Below are 9,212 nucleotides of genomic sequence, written 5' to 3' on the forward strand. Positions count from 1 at the left end.
AGACATCCAGCACAAGGCTTCCAAGGAGGTCCCGAAGCAGCTTGGTGAGGAAATAGTCCTTGCCAGGGTCAAGGTGAAGGACAAAGATAGCCTCAATCTTCTCTTCCTTGCTGACGTACACATCCAGGGAAATGTCCACCGTCTCACCTAAAACGGGAGGAGGTCAGGTAGATACACTCTTTGGCACAGCCAGGTTTGCTTGTCTGTAAATTAAAAGTGAAGACAGTGAAGAATTGAACAGAAGGACACAATGCGAGCCTGCTGGATCAGGCCAATGGCCCATCTAGTACAGCATCCTGTTCTCACAGGTGTATGGGGGAAACCTTAACTTCAAGAATTAGGAGAAGAAGCGACTCAGTCCCCCCCCCCCCCACTTTCCTCTCTAGTCCTCCAAAGCAGCAGCTGCACAGAAGATGGTGACAGGATACTGGAGGGTAAGAGAAAGTGATCCTAACAAAAGAATATAAAAAGGGAAAGGATTTTTGCGCCCCCAATGTAACTTTCTTTTTTAGTTTACATTTCATTGAGTTTTTAAAAGTTTGGCTAGTTGTATATGTTCCCCAAGATATTTTTGTGCCTCCACAACATAAAAATATGCATTGTTTTAAAAAAGTAATTTTTGGACGGACTGCTCTCACTGGTTCCCTGCGATGCCAAAAGGTGTTTGGGGACCCTCCAGCATTGTTTGGCTTCAATTCATTTGTGTGTGTGTGTTTGTTTAAAGCTGGCCACACACACTTTTACACTTTGGGCTCCGCTGCTTTGACGTGTGGCCCTTGGAGGCTTGAGCATGGGGCAATGCAGCCCACAAATGTTAAGCCTCCCCTGCTCTACCAAACTCCCAAGGTTTGAGGGAGGAGGGTTGGGAAGAGGAGGAGAAAAGGAAGGCCTTCCCTAGATGACCCTTGGGGTCCCTTTCCAACTCTACAGTTCTCTGATTCCAGAGAGAGACGCGCTGGGCTCCAAGTATCCCTCGCAGGGCTCAGCGCAAAGCCATGGCTTCCAATACTGGCTGTCACTGAGCTTGGGGATAAAGGAGAAGTGGAGGGTGACCTGCCCGTTGTTTGTGATCTGGAACTTCTCCTTCTGCAGCTGCCGGAACTTCACATTCTCAAACGGAAACTGCAGAGCAAAAGGGGGGGGGGAGGAAAGAGAGTGCTTGCCTTCAGCAGAGGCAAGGAAACGTGCTCCAGGGGGAAGTTTGTCCTTGGCCCCGGGCTCTCATTTAGGGGACTGCACATGCAACAGGTCCACGTGGGGCTCTCCAGATATTGCTGCACTTGCCACTTGCCATGTTGGCTGGGGATGATGGGAGTTGTAGTCCAGCATCTGGAGGGCACCACGCTGGCTACCCCTGGAGTCTTTGCCTGCGAGGAAGAGGAAGAGGCTGCCGCTCAGTGGAAGGGCATCAGCCTTGCATGCAAAGGTCCCAGGTTCTATCCCCAGCATCTCCAGGTAGGGCTGGGAGAGATCCCCCGGAAATCCTGGGGAACCGCTCAAGACTGAGCTAGATGGGCCAAGGGCTTCTTTCCCCCCTGGTCTTTTTGCAGCAAACCCTCTTTAAGGGGTTGGAGAGGATCCTATTCGTCTTTACCTCCCTCCAGGGAGGGAAGGAATTCGTTCTCCATCCTGTCCATCAACTGAACAATATCCTCAAACACTTTCCGGTACCGTCGGTCAGCCACAACCTTCACCTATTGGGGGGGGGGGCAGAGCACATTTGTTGGAGCTATGGACTGAAAGGGGGGGCATGAGTTAAGAGCAGAAAGGCCTGATGCACCCCCCTGTTCCCAGCCCTGAAAGAGGCAAGTACTGTAACTCTGAGAGCTTCCCCAGGATGGCAGCGGCTGTGACTTCCAGAGCCAATGGGCTGAAGCCAAATGCTCCAAGCCAAGTACCACAGAAGCTCCATTGCATGAATGGAGCCAACGGTTAAGGTATACAGTTCATCCCATGTGGTCTGCCATGCCTGCAGGAGCAGCGTGTACTCAGAAGAGTGGAGAATGGAAGCCTAGGGATTTAACAGAGCCAAAACCTGCCCACTCCTTGCACCGGAAGTCATTGGCCAAGGAGGAGCTCTGTGGAAAGGGGCCTGGTTGTTGGTCAGGGCCTGCCCAGATTCAAGGAGGTGCCACATAGCAGGCAACTAAAAACCCTAGAGGGACCAGGAAGTGCTACATCTGCGACAGTGCACAGCACATGGCCAAAGAGTGTCCCCAGAGGCTCCAGAAGCACACTGCAGCCTCAGCAACAGTAAAGGGAACAGGTCAGCAGCCGAAACAGCTGCAGGGGGAAGAAGAAGCCTGGTTGGAAGGGGAAGGACTGGGGCCCAACCAGGCGAGTCAGTGAAGCAGTCCCCAGAGATTTTACAGCCCACAGACCCCCTCCCACCCAAACCAGTGGTGCAACTCACCGCATCGCTCCAGTTGCCCAATGGGCACACCCTGCAAGTACCAATAACCATTGACTCTGGGAGCAACGCAGACTTTGTAGGAGTGGACTTTATCAAGCAACATCGCATAGCACTCCTGCCAGCCACCATGCCCCTAAATGTCGTCACGGTCGATGGCAGGAAGCTACTGGGAGGAGAGGTGGTACAGCAAACACCACCGATGGTGATGCAAATTGGAAACCACCGCGAAGTCATCAGCTTCAACGTCACCCACCTGTCAGACACGCCCATAGTGTTGGGTATGAGTTGGCTGGATAAGCACAGCCCGGCATTAGCATGGTACCAGCGGCAATTGACCTTCTGCTCCTCCTACTGCGCAGAACACTGCATCCAGACCCGCCAGGAGGAGGAGGGGCAAGAGGATGAACCGCAGTTACACCTAGGCATGGTGCAAGCGGTACCCAACAAGTACAAGGAGTTTTTGGAGGTCTTCTGCGAGAGGGAAGCGGATAACCTGCCTCCCCACAGGCCTTACGACTGCAAGATTGACCTCCTGCCGGGAGCGACGCTGCCGACTGGGAAACTGTATTCCATGTCTGAAGACGAACTGCAAGAACTCAGGGAGTTCATAGATCACAACTTGAAGCGGGGGTTCATCCAAGAATCTAAAGCAGTGGGGGGCAGTCCCGTGTTTTTCGTGAAGAAGAAGGACACGCCCCAACGCAGGCTCATAGTTGATTATAGGATCATAAATTCCAAAACAAAGCCCGCAGCATTCCCCATGCCCAAGATCGACGACCTGCTCGCGACGGTGAGGAAGGGACGGATCTTCACCAAGTTGGATCTACGAGGGGCGTACAACCTTATACGCATGCGGGAGGGCGATGAGTGGAAAACAGCCATGTTTACACCTTTAGGCACCTATGAATATGGCGTAATGCCTTTTGGTCTGCAAAATGGCTCCCATACCTTCCAAGCTTTCATGCATCACGTGTTAGCGGGACTCCTCTACAAGAAGTGCGTCTGCTTCCTGGACGACATCCTGGTCTTCTCGGTATCGCAGGAGGCTCACGAGAGGGACGTCAAGGAGGTCCTGCAGAGGCTACGGGAGCACAGACTTTACGCCAAATTAGAGAAGTGCCAGTTCGACATGACGGAGGTGGATTTCCTGGGCTACAAGCTGTCCGACAAGGGACTCGCCATGGACAGCACCAAGGTCCGCGCGGTGTTGGACTGGAAGAGCCCGGGCAATCGGAAGGAGGTCCAGAAGTTCGTCGGCTTCGCCAACTTTTATCGCAAGTTCATCAAGGGGTTCGCGAAGGAGACGGCGGCCATCACGGACACCCTCAGCTCCAAGAAGAAGAAGTTCACCTGGACGGACCAGGCGGAGCAGTCCTTTCGGAGACTCAAGCGTCTCTTCGCGTCTGAAGAACAGCTGCTACATGTAAACCCCAGCAGACCAATGAGGGTTGAGACGGACGCCTCGGACAGAGCGGTGGGGGCCGTCCTGTTGCAGCAAGATCCGCAAGGGGAATGGAGACCGTGCGCATTCTACTCCAGGAAACTCAGCAAGGCGGAACAGAAGTACACCATCTGGGACAGGGAGTTGCTGGCCATTCATGCAGCTTTCAAGGCGGGTCGGCACTTCCTCGTTGGAGCCAGGCACACAGTGCAAGTCCGCACGGACCATAAGAACCTGGAGTACTGGCGCACGGCGCGGTTCCTGAACCAGAGACACATTCGCTGGGCGGAGTTCTTTGCGGATTTCGATTTCTGGATAGAATACATCCCGGGAGACAACAACGTCATGGCGGATGCACTATCCAGGAAGCCGCAGTATCTCGAGGAAGCGTCGCCGGTGGCGGCCAAGCACATTTTCGCACCGAAAGCGTGGGCGTGCGCTTCAGCTGCCGTGGACCTGGACGCGGTGCGTCGAGCGCTGCAGACGGATTCGTTCGCGCAATCCAAGATGGAGGAGGTGCGAAAAGGCGCAGCGAAGGACGACGAGTTCCAAATACGAGACGGACTGCTCATCCGCAAAGGGGCTCTCTACGTACCCGGAGACGACCTCCGCGCGAAAGTCTTGCAGCAGTTACACGACGCGCCCAGCGCTGGGCACTTCGGCAAGGACAAGACGGTGGAATTAGTAACCAGAGACTTTTGGTGGCCCAAGGTGAGGGGAGAAGTCGCGGATTACGTCTCCAGGTGTGACACCTGCCAAAGGGCCAAGCCGGTACACAGGAAGCCGGCGGGTCTACTAGAACCCCTACAGACGCCGCTCGAACCGTGGGAGAGAGTGGCCCTGGACTTTGTCACAGATCTGCCCAGTTCGCGAGGCAAAACAACGGTACTCGTGGTCGTAGACATGTTCACCAAGATGGCGCACTTTATTCCGTGTGCGAAGGTGGCCACAGCGGAACAGACCGCCAAGCTGTTCATAGACCACGTGTTCAAAGCTCACGGCTTGCCGCGGTCCATCCTGTCCGACCGGGGTCGCCAATTCGTCTCGAGCTTCTGGCAGAAGCTGCTGGGCATCCTGAACGTCAAGATCAACTTAGCGTCGGCACGACACCCGCAGACCAACGGACAAGCGGAGAGGGTCAACGCCATCATGCAGCAGTACCTGCGATGCTATGCCAATCAACAACCCTCGACCTGGGTGGACTACCTACCGCTGGCCGAGTTTGCCTACAACAACACGAAGCACGGGTCTACAGGAGTGACACCGTTCTTCGCCAATAATGGGCGGCATCTCAGAACTTTCCCGGGGTTAGAGACGAAGGGGGAGGGGGAGCCAAGGGGAGCAGAGCACTTAGCAGCAGAGTTACAGGAGGTTCACAAGCAACTCCGAAGGCAATTGGAACTGGCGAAACACGCCTACAAAGTGCAGGCAGACAAGCACAGGAGGGTCGGGGAGGACATCCAGGTGGGGGACTGGGTCTGGTTAGCTGCCCAGGCAGTGCCGGCCAGAACGCTAGCCAAGAGGAAGCTCAAACACAAGCAGCTGGGGCCTTACCAGGTCGTGGCGCAAATCAATCCAGTGGCCTTCCGGTTGACGCTCCCGGAGGGCTCCAGAATGCACCCAGTCTTTCATAGGTCAGTGCTCACACCCTACAGGGCACCCCACAGGTTTCAGGCGCCAGGGAACGCGCCAGACCCGCTTAACGAATCTCCGAAGAGGGAGGGGTCACGGAGGGCGATGCCACTCAACGAGGTCACGGAGATTTTGGACTCGAGGTGGGGGGAAGAGGGGGTGGAATACCTCCTCGCCAGGGAAGGTACCCCAGCCAGCGCCAACAGGTGGGTACCGTGCTATGCCGTGGAGGAGCACTATCTTAAAGATGAGTTCCATGCACTCTTCCCACACAGACCTATGCCGGCAGAGTATTTCGACGACTGGCTCTTCACACCCACACTGTCAGCCAGTACGTTCCAGGGTTTTTCATCAGCTGAAGAGACGACGCCGGAAACTAGCTCCCCGGAGGGGTCACTCTCGGGGTTTGCCACAGACCGCTCCTATTGGTGGGACACTCAACCGGAGGTGGGGTGGCGCAGGGAGCTGCTGCGGGGACCTTTGCAAGCAGTCTCACCAGAGGTACCCGGGGGAGGGGAGGACATGGACGTGTTGCGGGAGGATCCTGGATTCGAGCACATCAGCAGAGAGATGGAAGCAGAGGAAATCGACGTCGACGAGCCCGTTGCGGTTGGGCCGGATCCAGCGGACCGGCTACACACCAGGGGGGAAGAATGGTATCCCGCACTCACACCCACAGCACTGGAGCACCCGGAACCCACACCCGAAGAGGGGGAGGGGGGAAGGGGGGGCTTCGAGGGGGGGATGGATGTCAGGGAATCAGGAGCAGGAGCAATGGGGAGAGAGGAATGGGAGAGCGAAGGGGAAGAATCCGAGGGCAACGTAGGGGAGTATGACAGTGGCCCGAGAGATTCCATGAGCTTCTCCAGTGAATCAGAAGATTCCCAGAAGGGGGCGCCGATGGTCAGGGCAAGGGGGGTCCCAGGGGGGACTCACCAGAAACAAGGAGCCAGAGGGGAACCCCAAAACAGCAGTGGAGGATCGGGACCAGTTTCCCCACCAGAGCGTAGTGGGGGGGAAGAGTCACATGTGTCAGGGCCAGCGTCTCCTCCAGAGAGGGAGTCAGGGCTGACCACGCCTCCATCGGAGAGTGGAGGAACGGAAGGGAGGTCAGTTGCAGCTAGCCCCCCCGAAGGGGGAAGCAGTGACAGCAGCAGTGAAACGGTCAGGAGGAAAGCTGCTGGCTGGGCGCGCGCGCCAAGTTCAAATGTGCAGGCGCGCGGGACAGCAGGAGACCCGGATGGGGAACCAGCTCCTAAAGCCCGCCGGAGGGAGGGAGACGGCTCAGGGGAATCAGCCTCAGAGGAGGCTAGAAGGGGTGAGACCCCGGCGGGCAGGCGGACCCAGAGGAGGAAAGAGCAGCGAAAAAGGTGGAGCAAGGCTAGAATCTTAAATTGGTGTCAAGGGGGAGGAGACTTAGACGGAGCATCAGCGGTCTGACAGTTGAGACGTAGAGCTGCGCGCTGCGGCTCTGGAAGTGAAACTGAACTTCAATAAAGACTTTTGTACTTAACAACGAAGCAGCGTTGGTCCTTTGTGAGCTGGGACCTAGGGTAGCTCTGACAGCAACAATTGGACTTAAATTGTTTACAGGAAACTCATGTGATAAGGCTTCACAGGAAAGTACTGATTAATAAAAGATTGGGTCAAGAGTTTATTTCATCGGACAAGGTTAAAAAGAGAGGAGTTGTTATTTATGCTAAAGAGAGCCTATCACCGAAATTTGTTTTTAAAGATGAACAAGGAAGATGGGGGGCAATTGAAATTCAATCACAAGGAGAAAAATTTTTGATTGTGCACCAAATGAGGGGAAATCTGATTTTTTTAGGAAATTGCAAGAGACATTGCTTGACTACATGGACTATAATATTATCCTGATGGGAGATATGAATGGAGTGGTATCTACAAATATGGATAAGTCGCAGAGACAAGTTGTAACTAAAGATGGCAGACTACCAAAAACCTTTTTTGAACTGACTGACAATATGGACTTGATTGACATTTGGAGATCCAAGAACCCCCTTGGAAGAGAGGGAACATTCTTTTCTGAAGCCAACATGACATGGACAAGAATTGACCAAATATGGATAACTAGAGGACTGGCACCTAAGATTCGAAAAGCGGAAATTTGCCCAAAAACCTGCCACGACCACAATGCAGTGAAGATGGAGATGAAATTAACACCAATCGGTTCCTTCAGATGGAGGATGAATGACACCTTATTTAGAGATCAAGAGGTCACTAAGAAGGCCCAAAAAATCCTGAGAGACTATTTTGAGATAAATTTGAAGACTACGGTTGAAAAAAGAGTAATCTGGGACGCAAGCAAAGCGGTTATGAGAGGGTTTCTGATTCAACAGAATGCATTAAAGAAGAGAATACAAAATGAGAAAAAAGGTAAAATCTTGGAAAAAATAAAAGAAGGAGAGAAGAAATTAAGAGCGAAACCAAAGTCGCAAGAGATTCTGAGAGAAATAAAATTATATCAAGTACAATACATGAAAATGATAAATCAGGAAGTTGAATGGAAAATTAAGCAGATGAGACAAAAGACATTTGAATCAGCTAATAAATGTGGGAAACTGCTAGCTTGGCAGATGAAAAAAAGACAAAAATTAAATACTATTACAAATCTGGATGTGGAAGGAAAGAATATACAGAATCCATTGGAGATTAGAAAGTGTTTCCAGAGATATTTTAAACAACTATATACACAAGGGCCACAGAAAGAGGGCCACAGAAAGAGACTGATATAGACCAATTTTTAAGAACAAATGGATTACAAAAAATCTCTCAAGAAAATAAGATAATGTAAGGACCAAGCGGGCTTTCTGCCGGGAAGACACATATCTGATAACTTGAGGAATGTAATTGACATCTTGGAAAAGTTAGATGTGAACATAAATACTAAAGCTGTTTTGATATTTGTGGACGCGGAGAAAGCCTTTGACAACATTTCTTGGAGTTTTATGAAAAAGAACTTACAGGGTATGGGGGTAGGCCAAGGTTTTGAAAATGGTATAAGTGCAATATACTCTGAACAAAAGGCTAAATTAATTGTAAATAATGTGGTTACGGAACAATTTAAGATTGAAAAAGGGACACGACAAGGGTGCCCAATCTCCCCTTTACTTTTTATATCGGTCCTGGAGGTTTTGCTGAATATGATTAGAAGGGACCGGTTGGTTAAAGGCATACAGGTCGGAGCTAAACAGTATAAATTGAGAGCATTTGCAGATGATCTAGTCTTGACGTTACAGGAGCCTGAATCTAGTACCAAAAGAGTTTTAGAATTAATTCAAGAATTTGGTCAGGTGGCAGGATTTAAATTGAACAAGACCAAAACTAAGGTTTTAGAGAAAAATATGACATTGTTTGAAAAAGAGAAATTTCAGAATGAAACAGGTCTGTCTGTGGTGAAGAAGGTGAAATATCTGGGGATCAACATGACTTCTAAAAATGGGAACTTATTTAAAAATAATTATGAGAAATGCTGGTCAGAAGTGAAAAAAGATCTCGAAACATGGTCAAATTTGAAGCTTTCCTTGATGGGTCGAATAGCAGCTATAAAGATGAATGTATTGCCTAAAATGTTATTTTTGTTTCAAACATTACAAATTGTGGACAAGATGGACTGTTTTAAGAAGTGGCAGAAAGATATCTCTAAATTTGTCTGGCAGGGCAAGAAGCCCAGGATAAAATATAAGATTTTAACTGACGCAAAAG

This window comes from Podarcis filfolensis, assembly GCF_964270895.1.
Source record: "Podarcis filfolensis genome assembly, chromosome: W".
In the NCBI taxonomy this organism is placed as follows: Eukaryota; Metazoa; Chordata; class Lepidosauria; order Squamata; family Lacertidae; genus Podarcis; species Podarcis filfolensis.